This window comes from Manis javanica, chromosome 2 (assembly GCF_040802235.1).
Source record: "Manis javanica isolate MJ-LG chromosome 2, MJ_LKY, whole genome shotgun sequence".
NCBI classification, from domain to species: domain Eukaryota; kingdom Metazoa; phylum Chordata; class Mammalia; order Pholidota; family Manidae; genus Manis; species Manis javanica.
Window position 1 is genome coordinate 178,028,292 of NC_133157.1, and position 17,250 is coordinate 178,045,541.

Here is a 17,250-nt window from a genome sequence, read left to right on the forward strand (position 1 = left end):
CATTTCAAGGCTGGTTTTGCTTCAATTGAGCTTGTACAAAACTCGGGAAAAAAGTAATTGTGCTGAACTTTTAGATTTTGAAAATGTGCCTAAGGGGTGTTGGGCCCTTAGTAATGATGATGAGTAATGCTAGTAGTAATTATAATAATAATATCATCAGTTTCCATTTACATGCATTCTATATAATGCATGTCACATATATTATTAGAAATTCTTACAACATTCCAGTGGGGTAGGTAGAATTAACCCCAACTAGGAAAACTGAGTTTCCTAATGATTAAGTGACTTCCAAGCATGCACAGCTGACAAAGAAAAGGCCAAGATTTGAACTCAGTTCTATCTAATAACAAAGCACACTCACTTTCCTCTACAGGGAAGAGTGTGTTCAGATTGCCCAAGTAATATGTAGACTTTACATCTGTAAATTGGAGAAAATAACCTTTTTATAAATATCAGAGAGATTACTGTAAGAACAAAATGAGATCATTTTATGAAAATATTGTGTCAAATATAAAGGCTATATAAATCTGATAACATTATTTGGAAAACTATTTCATTATATATCTAAATCAAGGCTTAAAACGGAAATGGCCTTAATCAAATTCTATAAAGGTATTCAAAATAAATGTTAATTTTATTAGAAGAAATGCTAAGCATTAATTAACCACTGTTTTTTTAGTATCTAAGAAAAGAAAACCCAAATATGTTCAAGTAGTCCATATCTAAATGTTTATCATCTCAAGATTTCATAAACCATATATAAAAATGGTGCAGTGTGCAAACATATACACTGTGTTTGGTTCTATTACCAAATAATATGTAAAAAGCAGCCCTACGTACCCAGGAAAAGCCAGATCGATTTTTTTACCTCATCGGTAACTTCTTTTAATCTTTTGAATATTTAAACTGATTTTAGTTTATTTAACAGCCTAATCAAAAACTTTACATACCATTTAAGTTTCTAGGATAAAAAGGACATTATATTGTTTATATATTTCTCTTCAAGAAAAAAATTGTTATAAATATGACGTAAGTGGGTATACCCAAAGGCAACTTTTGTTTCATGAAGGTACAGTCATAGCATTAAAGAATTCTAGAGAGTGCTGTATTTGAAAAGTTTAAGAACCATTATTCTAAAATACTAATCTGATCATGTTGCTCTATAATTTAAAATTCTAAAATGGATCCTCATTGTCTACAAGATGAAAATTGCTGTGCATGGCATATAATAACCTTCTCAGCCTGTGCCAGCAGGTCTTTATTACCTCAACTTCAGTCACTTTTCTCCAAATTATGTTTCAGGCACTGAATTTCTTTCATTTCCCAACCACATGAACCTATTGACAGCTTAGTGGCTTTGCAAATCTTGTTCTCTTCACTTCAATGATAACTTAGCCCAAGCCTTATCTACCTTGATTTCACAGGCTTCCTTCAAGGCCATGTTTCAATGCTACTTCCTCTGTATAATTCACTCATACCTGCCAAAAATTCTTTACTGATTAGCAGATTCACACATGACTCATTTATTAAATATTAAATATAGTACATGTCTATCTCTATAAGCATACAGAATTTTGACATACAATAGTACTGATTATTCTTACAATATTGCAGTATTAACTAACTGATTTTCATCTTTGCAAATAAAATTCTAAAATCTTTACATGAGTTTTGTTTCATTTAAGGCACAGTGACTGAAAAGAGAAAATATAGATTATTAAATATAAAGAATAATAGATTGTTAGTTTTAACTTCAATCCATGTAAGAGTAAAGAGATGCTGGGGTAAGTAAACATTTAAAATACCTTAAATTGTGAAGAAAATTTCAGTTTTACATACTAAAGGGGCTTTGCAGGTCAAGAGGCAAAATCAAATTTTAGCTGTGTCATTGAAATTTGTAGTGCTCTGAGAAGCTGTGCAAAGCCATGAAAGCACATTTGCATTTGTGGTGCAATTACTTAACAAGGCAAAAGCAGCCATAGGCAATATGCAAACAACTAAGTGTAGCTGCATTCTAATAAAACTTTATTTATAAACAATAAAATTCATAATTTCACATCACAAAATATTGTTTTGATTTTTTTCAACCATTTAAAAACATTAAAAAGATTCTTTGTTCATGGGTTATACAAAAACCAAACAGTGAGCCAGATTTGTGGGGCCATGGGTCCTAGTTTGCTGATCAATGGTTTAGGTTTATTTTGAAACCTATTCATACACTTGAATTAACAGGTTTCATCTCTGGCATAAATAAGTCAGATAAGATAATTTTACTTAAATCTATAATATTTTTGTTGGATTAATTTTTATATATCTTGTCATTCAAGCAGTTTTTCACATGTACAATTTTTAACTAGATTTAATATATTTAGAGCCATCTCTATATTCCAGGACTCTAGGATATACCATCAATAAATATATACCATACACAAGCACAGACCATGGCTTTTGTGTTTATATTGTATCATCCTCTAACAAATTTTTGTATCTCTTATTTTATTTTCCTCTCAAAAGCAAATAGAGTATAGTTTAGAGTCCCTTATATACTTAACAGTGGTTTTCTGTTGCTGTCACACGAGAAATACAAACTGCACGGGAATCTTTTTTTAATTCTAAAAATGTTGCTCTGTTGTTGTCTGGTATTTAATGCCACAGAAAAGAAGTCTGAGACCAGCCTAATTTTTGTTTCCTGATAGTAATATGCTATTTTTTCTCTTTCTAAATATATGAAGGATTTTTTTATCATTGTAGTTTGAAATTTTTTTCATAGTGTCTCTGAATTGTCATGTTTTACCTAAGAAAAGTCCTTTCTGTATCCTTAGGTCTTTTTTAGCTCAGAAAGTTTTTTTCCTGTTATCTCTTTACTAGTTTTTTTCAAATGCTCTGTTGTCTTCTTTAGGAACAAATATCTATATTCTAGTTTTCTCTTCAGTAACCCCAAATACTCATATAATGGATTTCATTTTTTCCACCATGTATCATCTTCTTTTCATGAATTATTTTAGCTGTTTATTGCCTAAAATATACAGAATAATGCCCCTCTCCCAACCAAGTCCTAATTCCCAGAACCTGTAAATATGTTACCTTACATGAAAGAAAGGGGAAAAGGGACTTTGCAGATGTGATTAAAGGAAGAACCTTGAAATGGAGATATTATCCTGGATTATCCAAGTGGGTCTTTAAAATTGGATAACTTATCTTACCTGTGATGAGAAGGGGACTTGGCTCCAGAAGAATAGTCAGAGAAATGCAATGTTGCTGTCTTTAAAGATGGAGTAAGGGAGCCATAAACCAAGAAATGTGGTAACCTCCAGAAGCTGGAAAAGGCAAGAAACCAGATTCTCTGCCAGAGCCTCTAGAAAGGAATGCAGTCTTGCCAATAAGACTTAGGTCAGACCTCTGAACTACAGAACTGTAAGAAAATGAATCAGTGTTACGTCACTAAATTTGTGATAGAGTGTTATAGCAGAAATATAAAACTAGTCCAGTTTTCATATTTTTAGTTTCTTTGTCATCTTTTTGTTTTACTTTTCTACCTTCCTATTGTCATTTATCATTGTTTGTTCTTTCTGTATGGAGTTCCCTTATCCTTAGGGGCCATGTATTCTTCCATGTGTTAGATGTCAAAGAATTTCCTCAAATGTTCTTCCTTAGCTTAAAATTCTTCTTAGATTGCCACAGGTATGCCTTTAAGTCTTCTGATTTCTTTTTCTTCAGTTTTGTGGGATTTTTTGTTCCACTGTAGTCATTTCAAATGCTATATTTATCCAGCATATTTTGGCACTGAAAGAGATTGTATAACTTCTACATAATCCAGTGTTTTCCAAATATGTGTATGTATGGGGCAGGGAGGATGTTGAGGGAAGAGAGAATGGACTTTTAGGAAATAGACAAAATGGAATAAGAAACTGGTATGTTCTTTTTAAAATTATACCTCCCATCTGAAAAAAATCTGTTATGCCCCTGCCCAGAGAGATTCAGTGCTACACTGAATTGCTGTAAATAACAAGAATGTATTATAATACTCAAGCATATTCTTTAAAAAAATAGTAGAAAACCAAAAACCTTCAACTCTTTTCTATTCACAGATAAAGAACCTGATGCCTGGAAACATTATAAAACCCAACAAATGCTATATTTTCTGATAGAGCCAAGTCTAGAACATTCAGTCCAACAAACCTTCTATTTGGTGTAGGTAATAAACTTAAATCCACAATTAGCATTTTGTTGCAGGTATCTATATAATTTATTCTACATCCTGCAATATTTGAATATTTTTAATATTCAAAGTATGTGAAGAAATGTTTTTTGCATTAAACCATTTTCCTTTTGTCTTTCCTCCAGTTTTAAGTTGTTCAGTGTAATTGGTCTGTTATTTTTGTAACTATGTCACTACATACTACTACTATAGAAGAACTAAGCTACTTTATTTCTACTTATTCTCCATTTCAGTGTCTTGAAAACCATGAAACTGGTAAGATCCTCTCATTTATGAAAATGTCTCCACCTTCTGATTCAACAAAACAGTTCATTAAACCTCTGAGTACAGAGTATTTATCTATTATAGTTGTTCAACATTTCAAAATTAAGAGGTAAACTAAGAAACCATTTTTTCATTTTCATGAAAATATATAACTATCACTATTGTCACAAAGATACTTAACATATCTACTATGTAAGAAAGGATTAAGTGTATGTAATAGTTGTGAAAGATTTAGCTCTAGGACTCTATGAGCCTTATCTGTTCAGTAAGAACTGTCTTGAAGATATCAAATATGATAAAATATGCATTACTATTTTCAATTAATGTATCACTTTACTCATTCCAGGAGAATAGCAAAAATAATTATGTTCTAAGTATTTTTAAGACCTTCACACTTAGAGCCAAATCTATTGATATCAAACACACCAATACTTACCAACAAAGACAAAGGCAAAATCTGGCCCAGTTTCATATTTCTACATATAGGAACATCCACTGAAACAGTGGTTCTCAATGGAGATGTCTTTGGTACTGAAGTTGAGGAAGGAAATTCTCTCTTGAGCTGGTGGACCTTTACACTACACAATACTTAGCATCCCTAGACTTTGGGGTCCCAAAAGTAAGTAACTTTTGTAATAATTTTAGAATAGACATTTGTAATAATTTTAAAGCACCTCCACACATTTTGAGTGGCCCAGCAGTATCACCCAGGATGGAAAACCAGAGCACTAGATTAACAGTCCTGACCTCAAATCTCATTCCTTACTTGTAACTCCCCAACAGGAGAGTTGTCTGATTGGGAGAGAAATCCAGCAGTCCAATGGGTAGAGATGACCTATTATAAACCTGTAAATACTCAAGGTTTGCCTTTTTTTATTTTCCTCTTTGCCCTGAACCATGCAGAGCAGTAATTCTGGGTAAGTATATCTGTTCTGCAAACTGAAATTTTCTCTCAGCTGGACTAAAGGATGGGTCTGAGAAAGGGAGTGGAAACAGAAGGGGCTATTAGTCTGAGTACCCATTTTTGGTCTCCCATGTAAAGCACTATCCCCAACCAGCTCTTTAGTAATGAAGCTGACATTGCAAATTCCACCTGTTAACAAACTCAAGAGGAGGAAAGCGCTATTATTTATTAAGCCCCCAAAACTCTTAACTCTGTTACAGTGTGCTAGTCCATTTGTCTTTATTCTAGTTTCTCCACCAAAAATGAAGTCAGTTAAGAAAGGAATAGTCAAATACTAAACAGTTCAAATAAAATTATAAGTGCTAAAGAAACTACAGGTGCTCTTATATACTCTTGTATTTATTACAAAAGCAATATATTTTCTCTTTTCAATGTTTTCCTTATCTAATGATAATATCCATTACCAATTCCCATTTTAATTGATAAAGCTAGACAAAGTAGCTTTAGAAAAAAAATAACTCTATTTATAGCCTTTTATTTTAAAATAAAAATGAGGAAAAGAGCCACAGTGGGACCAATCACAATGTTTTTTAGCCACAGAGAATTAAAATGCTATAAAAGATCATTCACTTAAGTTGAAAAAAATGTTTACAAGTCAAGTAATGATATTCCTCTGGCATTTACTAAACATAATCAGCTTTTCTTTGTCCAAAATAGACTTAATAAAAGAGAAAGTTTAGGAGCCAGGATGGCGGCGTGAGTAGAGCAGTGGAAATCTCCTCCCAAAAACACATAGAGCTATGAAAATATACCAAAGAAAAATCTTCCTAAAATAGAGACCACAGGACACAGGACAACATCCAGACCACATCCACACCTGCAAGAACCCAGCGCCTTGCGAAGGGGGTAAGATACAAGCCCCCGCCCGGCGGGACCCGAGCGCCCCTCCCCCCGGCTCCCGGCGGGTGGAAAGAAACCGGAGCGCTTTTTTTTTGGCAAGTGCTTTTTGGAAGCCTTAAAGGGACGGGCCCCCGGTGCTAGGGAGACAGGGTGGCGGGACTGGTGAGTGGGTGCCTGGGACCGGCGCCTGAGGACAAAGAATATCCCACGTTTTTCCCTGCGGGACGGGGGGGCGGGTGCCTGAGACCGGCACTTGAGGACAGAGGAAAACGCACGTTTTTCCCCTTTTTTTTTTCTCTTTTTTGCGAGTGCTTTTTGGAAGCCTAAAAGGGACAGGGACCCCGGTGCAAGGGAGGCAGGGTGGCGGGACTGGTGAGCGGGTGCCTGGGACCGGTGCCTGAGGACAAAGAATATCGCGCATTTTTCCCTGTGGGACTGGTGGGCGGGTGCCTGAGACCGGCACCTGAGGACGGAGGAAATCGCGTGTTTTTCCCCTTTTTTTCTCTCTTTTTGGAGAGTGCTTTTTGGAAGCCTTAAAGGGACAGGGACCCCGGTGCTAGGGAGGCAGGGCGGCGGGACTGGTGAGTGGGTGCCTGGGACCAGCGCCTGAGGACAAAGAATATCGAGCATTCCTTCCCTGCGGGACCGGTGGGTGGGTGCTTTTTGGAAGCCTTGAAAGGACAGGGACCCTGGTGCTAGGGAGACAGGGCAGCAGGACCAGTGAGCGGGTGCCTGGGACCGGCACCTGAGGACAAAAAAAAAAAAAAAAAAAAATCGCGTGTTTTTTCCCTTTTTTTTTCCTTTCTGTTCCCTCTCTCATTGCTGCTGTTGTTGTTTTGGTTTGGAGAGTGCTTTTTGGAAGTCTTAAAGGGGCAGGACAGGTCACTTAGACCAGAGGCAGGGAATCTGGGGATCTCTGGGCACTCTAACCCCCTGGGCAGCAGGGAGCACAGAGGCCCCTTACGGAGATAAATAGCCTCCCGGCCGCTCCCCCTCCAATGGGGCTACACCATTTTGGAGGAACAGCCCCAGCCAGGCCAAGCCCACAGCAACAGCGGAGATAAACCCCAAAGCAACTGGGCAGGAAGCAGAAGCCCTGTCTGCGCACAGCTGCCCAGCACAAGCCACTAGAGGTCGCTATTCTCCCAGGAGAAGGCCACAAACCAACAAGAAGGGAAGCTCTTCCAGCGGTCACTTGTACCAGATCTGCAAACTATCTATATCACCATGAAAAGGCAAAACTACAGGCAGACAAAGATCACAGAGACAACACCTGAGAGGGAGACAGACCTAACCAGTCCTCCTGAAAAAGAATTCAAAATAAAAGTCATGAACATGCTGATGGAGATACAGAGAAAAATGCAAGAGCAATGGGATGAGATGCAGAGAAAAATGCAAGAGCAGTGGGATGAGATGCAGAGAAAAATGCAAGAGCAGTGGGATGAAGTCCGGAAGGAGATCACAGATGTCAGGAAGGAGATCACAGAAGTGAAACAATCCCTGGAAGGATTTATAAGCAGAATGGATAAGATGCAAGAGGCCATTGAAGGAATAGAAGCCAGGGAACAGGAACGTATAGAAGCTGACATAGAGAGAGATAAAAGGATCTCCAGGAATGAAACAACACTAAGAGAAATATGTGACCAATACAGAAGGAATAATATTTGTATTATAGGGATACCAGAAGAGGAAGAAAGAGGAAAAGGGATAGAAAGTCTCTTTGAAGAAATAATTGCTGAAAACTTCCCCAAACTGGGGGAGGAAATAATCGAACAGACCATGGAATTACACAGAACTCCCAACAGAAAGGATCCAAGGAGGACAACACCAAGACACATAGTAATTAAAATGGCAAGGATCAAGGACAAGGAAAGAGTTTTAAAGGCAGCTAGAGAGAAAAAGGTCACCTATAAAGGAAAACCCATCAGGCTAACATCAGACTTCTTGACAGAAACCCTACAGGCCAGAAGAGAATGGCATGATATACTTAATGCAATGAAACAGAAGGGCCTTGAACCAAGGATACTGTATCCAGCACGACTATCATTTAAATATGATGGCGGGATTAAACAATTCCCAGACAAGCAAAAGCTGAGGGAATTTGCTTCCCACAAACCACCTCTACAGGGCATCCTACAGGGACTGCTGTAGATGGGAGTACCCCTAAAAAGAGCACAGAACGAAACACACAACATATGAAGAATGGAGGAGGAGGAATAAGAAGGGAGAGAAGAAAAGAATCTCCAGACAGTGTATATAACAGCTCAATAAGCGAGCTAAGTTACGCAGTAAGATAATAAAGAAGCTAACCTTGAACCTTTGGTAACCACGAATCTAAAGCCTGCAATGGCAATAAGTACATATCTCTCAATAGTCACCCTAAATGTAAATGGACTTAATGCACCAATCAAAAGACATAGAGTAATAGAATGGATAAAAAAGCAAGACCCATCTATATGCTGCTTACAAGAAACTCACCTGTAACCCAAAGATAAGCATAGACTAAAAGTCAAGGGATGGAAAAACATATTTCAGGCAAACAACAGTGAGAAGAAAGCAGGGGTTGCAGTACTAATATCAGACAAAATAGACTTCAAAACAAGGAAAGTAACAAGAGATAAAGAAGGACACTACATAATGATAAAGGGCTCAGTACAACAAGAGGATATAACCATTCTAAATATATATGCACCCAATACAGGAGCACCAGCATATATGAAGCAAATACTAACAGAACTAAAGACGGAAATAGACTGCAATGCATTCATTGTAGGAGACTTCAACACACCACTCACCCCAAAGGATAGATCCACCGGGCAGAAAATAAGTAAAGACAAACAGGCACTGAACAACACACTAGAACAGATGGACCTAATAGACATCTATAGAACTCTACATCCAAAAGCAACAGGATATACATTCTTCTCAAGTGCACATGGAACATTCTCCAGAATAGACCACATACTAGCTCACAAAAAGAGCCTCAGTAAATTCCAAAATATTGAAATTCTACCAACCAATTTTTCAGACCACAAAGGTATGAAAGTAGAAATAAATTCTACAAAGAAAACAAAAAGGCTCACAAACACATGGAGGCTTAACAACATGCTACTAAATAATCAATGGATCAATGAACAAATCAAAATAGAGATCAAGGAATATATAGAAACAAATGACAACAACAACACTAAGCCCCAACTTCTGTGGGATGCAGCGAAAGCAGTCCTAAGAGGAAAGTATATAGCAATCCAGGCACACTTGAAGAAGGAAGAACAATCCCAAATTAATAGTCTAACATCACAATTATTAAAACTGGAAAAAGAAGAACAAAGGAGGCCTAAAGTCAGCAGAAGGAGGGACATAATAAAGATCAGAGAAGAAATAAACAAAATTGAGAAGAATAAAACAATAGCAAAAATCAACGAAACCAAGAGCTGGTTCTTTGAGAAAATAAACAAAATAGATAAGCACCTAGCCCAACTTATTAAGAGAAAAAGAGAGTCAACACAAATCAACATAATCAGAAATGAGAATGGAAAAATCATGACAGACTCCACAGAAATACAAAGAATTATTAAAGACTACTATGAAAACCTATATGCCAACAAGCTGGAAAACCTAGAAGAAATGGAAAACTTCCTAGAAAAATACAACCTCCCAAGACTGACCAAGGAAGAAACACAAAAGTTAAACAAACCAATTACAAGCAAAGAAATTGAAACAGTAATCAAAAAACTACCCAAGAACAAAACCCCGGGGCCGGACGGATTCACCTCGGAATTTTATCAGACACACAGAGAAGACATAATACCCATTCTCCTTAAAGTGTTCCACAAAATACAAGAAGAGGGAATACTCCCAAACTCATTCTATGAGGCCAACATCACCCTAATACCAAAACCAGGAAAAGATCCCACCAAAAAAGAAAATTACAGACCAATATCCCTGATGAATGTAGATGCAAAAATACTCAATAAAATATTAACAAACAGAATTCAACAGTATATCAAAAGGATCATACACCATGACCAAGTGGGGTTCATCCCAGGGATGCAAGGATGGTACAACATTCGAAAATCCATCAACATCATCCACCACATCAACAAAAAGAAAGACAAAAACCACATGATCATCTCCATAGATGCTGAAAAAGCATTTGACAAAATTCAACATCCATTCATGATAAAAACTCTCAGCAAAATGGGAATAGAGGGCAAGTACCTCAACATAATAAAGGCCATATATGATAAACCCACAGCCAGCATTATACTGAACAGCGAGAAGCTGAAAGCATTTCCTCTGAGATCGGGAACCAGACAGGGATGCCCACTCTCCCCACTGTTATTTAACATAGTACTGGAGGTCCTAGCCACGGCAATCAGACAAAACAAAGAAATACAAGGAATCCAGATTGGTAAAGAAAAAGTTAAACTGTCACTATTTGCAGATGATATGATACTGTACATAAAAAACCCTAAAGACTCCACTCCAAAACTACTAGAACTGATATCAGAATACAGCAAAGTTGCAGGATACAAAATTAACACACAGAAATCTGTAGCTTTCCTATACACTAACAACGAATCAATAGAAAGAGAAATCAGGAAAACAATTCCATTCACCATTGCATCAAAAAGAATAAAATACCTAGGAATAAACCTAACCAAAGAAGTGAAAGACTTATACTCTGAAAACTACAAGTCACTCTTAAGAGAAATTAAAGGGGACACTAATAAATGGAAACTCATCCCATGCTCATGGCTAGGAAGAATTAATATCGTCAAAATGGCCATCCTGCCCAAAGCAATATACAGATTTGATGCAATCCCTCTCAAATTACCAGCAACATTCCTCAATGAATTGGAACAAATAATTCAAAAATTCATATGGAAACACCAAAGACCCCAAATAGCCAAAGCAATCCTGAAAAAGAAGAATAAAGTAGGGGAGATCTCACTCCCCAACTTCAAGCTCTACTACAAAGCCATAGTAATCAAGACAATTTGGTACTGGCACAAGAACAGAGCCACAGACCAGTGGAACAGATTAGAGACCCCAGAAATTAACCCAAACATATATGATCAATTAATATTTGATAAAGGAGCCATGGACATACAATGGCAAAATGACAGTCTCTTCAACAGATGGTGCTGGCAAAACTGGACAGCTACATGTAGGAGAATGAAACTGGACCATTGTCTAACCCCATATACAAAGGTAAACTCAAAATGGATCAAAGACCTGAATGTAAGTCATGAAAACATTAAACTCTTGGAAAAAAACATAGGCAAAAACATCTTAGACATAAACATGAGTGATCTCTTCTTGAACATATCTCCCCGGGCAAGGAAAACAACAGCAAAAATGAGCAAGTGGGACTACATTAAGCTGAAAAGCTTCTGTACAGCGAAAGACACCATCAATAGAACAAAAAGAAACCCTACAGTATGGGAGAATATATTTGAAAATGACAGATCCGATAAAGGCTTGACGTCCAGAATATATAAAGAGCTCACACACCTCAACAAACAAAAAACAAATAACCCAATTAAAAAATGGGCAGAGGAACTGAACAGACAGTTCTCCAAAAAAGAAATACAGATGGCCAAGAGACACATGAAAAGATGCTCCACATCACTAATTATCAGAGAAATGCAAATTAAAACTACAATGAGGTATCACCTCACACCAGTAAGGATAGCTGCCATCCAAAAGACAAACAACAACAAATGTTGGCGAGGCTGTGGAGAAAGGGGAACCCTCCTACACTGCTGGTGGGAATGTAAATTAGTTCAACCATTGTGGAAAGCAGTATGGAGGTGCGTCAAAATGCTCAAAAAAGACCTACCATTTGACCCAGGAATTCCACTCCTAGGAATTTACCCTAAGAACGCAGCAATCAAGTTTGAGAAAGACAGATGCACTCCTATGTTTATCGCAGCACTGTTTACAATAGCCAAGAATTGGAAGCAACCTAAATGTCCATCGGTAGATGAATGGATAAAGAAGATGTGGTACATATACACAATGGAATACTACTCAGCCATAAGAGGTGGAAAAATCCAACCATTTGCAGCAACATGGATAGAGCTGGAGAGTATTATGCTCAGTGAAATAAGCCAAGCGGAGAAAGAGAAATACCAAATGATTTCACTCATCTGAGGAGTATAGGAACAAAGGAAAAACTGAAGGAACAAAACAGCAGTGGAATTACAGAACCCAAAAATGGACTAACAGGTACCAAAGGGAAAGGAACTGGGGAGGATGGGTGGGCAGGGAGGGATAAGGGGGGGGAAGAAGAAGGGGGGTATTAAGATTAGCATGCATGGGGGGGAGGGAGAAAGGGGAGGGTGGGCTGCACAACACAGAGAGGACAAGTAGTGACTCTACAACATTTTGCTAAGCTGATGGACAGTAACCGTAATGTGGTTGTTAGGGGGGACCTGATATAGGGGAGAGCATAGTAAACATAGTATTTTTCATGTAAGTGTAGATTAAAAATTAAAAAAAAAAAAAAAAGAAAGAAAGAAAGAAAAGGGGGATTACTCCTTAACAGGATAAAACTATTGGTAAATCAAAGATCAACGCATGCTTTAAATATCCTTAATGTTGATCACTTAAAGGGTGTCAGATGATCAGCTATGGAGGTACTCTTTTCTGATAATATTCCTTTCTCTTAATTAAAAAAAAAAAAAAAAAAAGCAGTTACTGTGTGCTGACCTCCAATGAGTTCTGCACAGTGGTATAGAGGGCATGTCAAAGTGTGGGCAAAGGGTCTGTTTGTTTCTATGCAGAAGATCAAGGCCTAGCTTGGATACCCAGAAAATGAACTAAGATACGATATGAGGAGGAGCTTCCGGCATCAGCACTCTCTGGAGGACTTGTGCCGGGGGATGATCATCAAAAAGCCTCCACAGGGATCCGGACGATGCTGCGGTTGTGGCTGCATCCAGCCCACTGTCTCCTGGACTTGCCATAGGAATGAGGAGGGAGATGTCTAGGCTGGCATGTGCATACAGTGAGACAACGAATTTGACCAGATCTGTACTGTTGGAACTCAACCAGGAGTTGGGAGGGGTGCAAGTTGTAGCACTCCAAAATCTCATGACTATAGACTATCTATGGTTAAAAGAACATATGGGATGTGAACAGATCCCAGAAATGGGCTGCTTTAATTTGTCTGATGGTTCAAGTACAGTTGGACAATATCCATCATATCATAGATAAATTTTCACAAATGCCTAGGGTGCCTAAATGGTTTTCTTGGCTTCACTGGAGATGGATGGTAATTATAGATTTGCTTTGTTTATGTCACCGTATTCCTATTATGTTAATATGTGTGTGCAAATTAGTTAGTAGTTTAAAACCTATACATACTTAAGGTACTCTACAAGAAGATATGTCAAAGAAATAATCAATCCTCCCATGTTTCCTTCATATGCTACATCTATAGCTTTTCTTCTTCCTTCCTAATTACAACCCTTAAATAGAATTCGTGCCTCATATCGAATTTACCGAGTATCATAATTCCTCCAGGTGGTAAAGATACCTTGAGACAAGTGCTGGGCATAGAAGCCACAGGGCATAAATGTGCAAAGAAGCAAAAAGCTAACCTTTGCAAACAATATGGCTTCTCTCTCACTTACCAACTTTACATTTCCCTGTATGGCCCCGGAAGATGACTGGTTAGCCAGAGACGGGTAAGATTCCTTAAGGGAGGAACAACCTAAGACAGGCACAGTTGCAGGGGGGCCATCAGGTGAGAATTTGGGGATCAACAGAGGTGAGGCTCAGAACCTCACCCCTCCTGCTTTGAGAGAAATCTTCTGCATCCGTGGATGTCTTGCTGCCCTTGTCTAGCCTGGATTAATACTTGGTCCATAGGCACACACCTGATCATCTGATCATCTACATTTGCCTTCTTACAGCACTAAACTATGTTTTCTACCTTTATCTTGCATCTACCTACCACTTCAGCATTTTATTAAAAATAAAAATAATAATAATAATAGGAGAAATGTGGGATCAACATATAAATCAAGTACAAAAATCAAACGAATATTCATATTTGACCTGATTGTTTATAGGTCATAATGCATGATCAAAACCGAAAGTTTCTGTGATGAATGCCCTTGTACTGTTCACCATGTAAGAATTTATTCACTGTGCAAGAATTCGTTCACCATGTAAGAACTTGTTTGTTATGCTTCAGAAGATTGGAGACTGACGAGAATTAGGCTTGAGATGGATTAATGATTGTACATTGAGCATTGACCTCCCTATACTGAATTTTATTGTTGTTAACAACCATTTGATCAATAAATATGAGAAATGCCCTCTCAAAAAAAAAAAAACAAAAAAAAAAAAAGAAAAAGTTTATGTATTTAGTATTGATCTCAAAAATACAAATTAACATTTTCCCAAAATATTTGACAATAAATTTTCTTTTCACTTGCTTAAATATAATACTATTTAAGAGAATGATCAAAAGGCATCTGGAATAAAATACAGCTTACATGGTTTTGAAAGACAGCAACAGTTTATTGAGCATTAATAGTTGCTCATTCACTGTTAAACGGCGAAAAAAAAAAGACTGAAGAACCTAAACTAAGCTTAGGCTATGGTAAGATGCACTGTGAAAGAAAAGACAGAGACCCAATTCTGTTTCCAGGTATGAAACGCTGTATATGAATTAGTTTCTCTTTGGGGTGAGGCAAGGAGGGAGAATAATTTCTTTATTCCTCAAGAAGTTGATTGAAAACAGGTGTTCTTAATCCATGGTCCACTTATACTTCAAATTGTGTCTTTTTCTAAGGGGAGAGTTAATAGCTTTCCTTGGCTTTTCAGAGTGGTATATGACACCATAAAAGTCATTTATCATTGGATTAGAAAGTAATCTTTCCCAATCCTTTCAGGCTATGTACATACTTGAAAAAAACTTAGTGATATCAAGGGCGGAAAAAAAAGTGTTATGCAAGACATTTTGGGTGCTACCCAACCAGAACTAACACAGAATGCGTATCAGATAGAATATGTTTCTTCCCCATTTCTAAATAATCCACATATAAAAGAAGTAATCACAAATGAAGATAGAAAATAAACAGAATGATCATACTTACATGTGATTACACATTCAGATTATATAAACAGATTTCTGTTTAAAGTGTAATCAGTTTTAAAATGTAATCAATAACACTTTATATCTATGGAGATCATTATTTTAATAATACTTTCACAGTCAATTATTCCTACTTACTTTTTAGGAACAAAGGGCACATACACATCCCCACTTTACAGATGAGAAAACAGTTAAGAGGTGATTGCTCAAGGACAAACATTTCCTAACCTTGCCAGTTTCCTGACTTCTAGGCCAAGGTTCTTCCCAAGGGTAACAAGCAGTACAAGCTTCCTTCTTGGGGATTTATATTAAACCCAGCAGAAGGAAGTAAAAGCAGGCTTTTAGCTCCTTTTGTGTTTTCTTTCTGGAATGTCCCTCCCCCAATAAAGACACCTCCTGCTGCCTGAAGCTCTACTCTGCAAATGTTTGTTTTGTTGGACTGTTTGTTTTGTTGAATCATTTGGGGTCAGATAATATGAGTATAGAAGAGACTTGAAAGGGTTATTTGTGGTTACCATCTCATAGTTAATCATTAAATACGGGCCAATAAAGCAAACAAAAGGGCTTTCGGTGCATAGGCTTAGTATCACCCCTATTGCCTCAACATCCTGAGAAGCTGTGTTCAAACAGGTAGCAGCAAGAAAAAGAATTCCAGGTAGAAGATACCAGATATCCTATCCTCCTTTTTCTATCCGTCCACGTGGACACCAACACCTTACGAGTTCAGGGACTCAGCACCAGAAGATCCCTCTTTTCCCCTCCCCCAATAAAGATATCTCCTGCCGCCTGAAGCTCTACTCTGCAAATGTTTTAGTCTCCAGATACTTGTTCATTAAGAAGATGAGGAGGGCAAAGCGTGGAGACGGGTAACGTGGAAAATGGAAGCCGATGCGAGAACTACAGACGCAGAGAGCTGGACAGTGAAATAAACGCACCCGAATTAACTGACAGCACAAGAGAGCCAATCCCTGGCTTAGTAAAATGCCTCGGAGGTGGGTGGGGAAAACGGTTTCCAGGGCCCTGCAGCGGGCGACAGACGCGCTGGCAGGGCGGGAACCGCGCGTTCCTTAGCAACGGCGGCGGCCACGCCCACCCGCCCCCCAAACAGAGTGCCCGTCGTCCCCACCCCCACCGCGAGCAGCTCGCCGGGAAGGGGTCCCTAAGTTATTACCGTAACCACTGGGGGTCCCGGGCTCTGGGTTCCTCTTTTTTAACAACGCCCCTCCGCCCAGCCCGCCCAAGTGCCGCTCCCAGCGGCGGAACGATCGTCTCTTAAACGCTTAGGGGGGGTCGCTAAGGGGGTGCGCCCGCTCTCAGGTTCCTGGCAGGGCCTCCCAGTCCCCTCGCCCTCGCCGGACATACACACACCTCAGCTCAGCCAAGGCAAGGGCCGACAAACTTCGTGTCCGGCTGCAAATGTTGCTGTCCACGGTCCTGTCACTCAGAGTCAGGGGCGGGACTGGCCAGCCGCACACCCTTACTCCCAAAGGGCGGCACAGGAAAGGGGCGGGGCTCGGCGGAAAGGGACCGACCCGTCCTCAGCCTGCGTTCCGATTGGTCGGTCTCTCTCCCGCCTCTGCGCCGGTCCTGGACGCAAAGGAGAGGGCCCTGCGTCCTTTCCTTCCTTTAGACGCGAGTTCCAGGATCTAATACCTGAAGTGGTTCTAGAAATTAAAAATAAGGACTGACTTGTTTTATAAATATAAAACACAAAAATACGTTCTTTTGGTTATCGAACCCTTCCCACCTAACACACACACTCCCCATCCACACTATGGGGAGCATCCCTAAAGGGAAGTATGAACCAAATTCAAGCTATTAAGAGATTAATCAATTTAAGAAAGG

General features: G+C 38.7%; 1 protein-coding gene across 1 annotated transcript in view; it reads right to left on the bottom strand.

Moving 5' to 3' along the window:
- TRIQK (triple QxxK/R motif containing) overlaps positions 1-16,905 on the bottom strand; it is an 85,749-nt gene extending 68,844 nt beyond the window's left edge. Inside the window, exon 1 of the mRNA XM_073229813.1 lies at positions 16,774-16,905. The gene's annotated coding sequence lies outside the window, so the exon portion shown is untranslated. The remainder of the gene's footprint in view (positions 1-16,773) is intronic.
- Between the last annotated feature and the right edge of the window lie 345 nt (positions 16,906-17,250).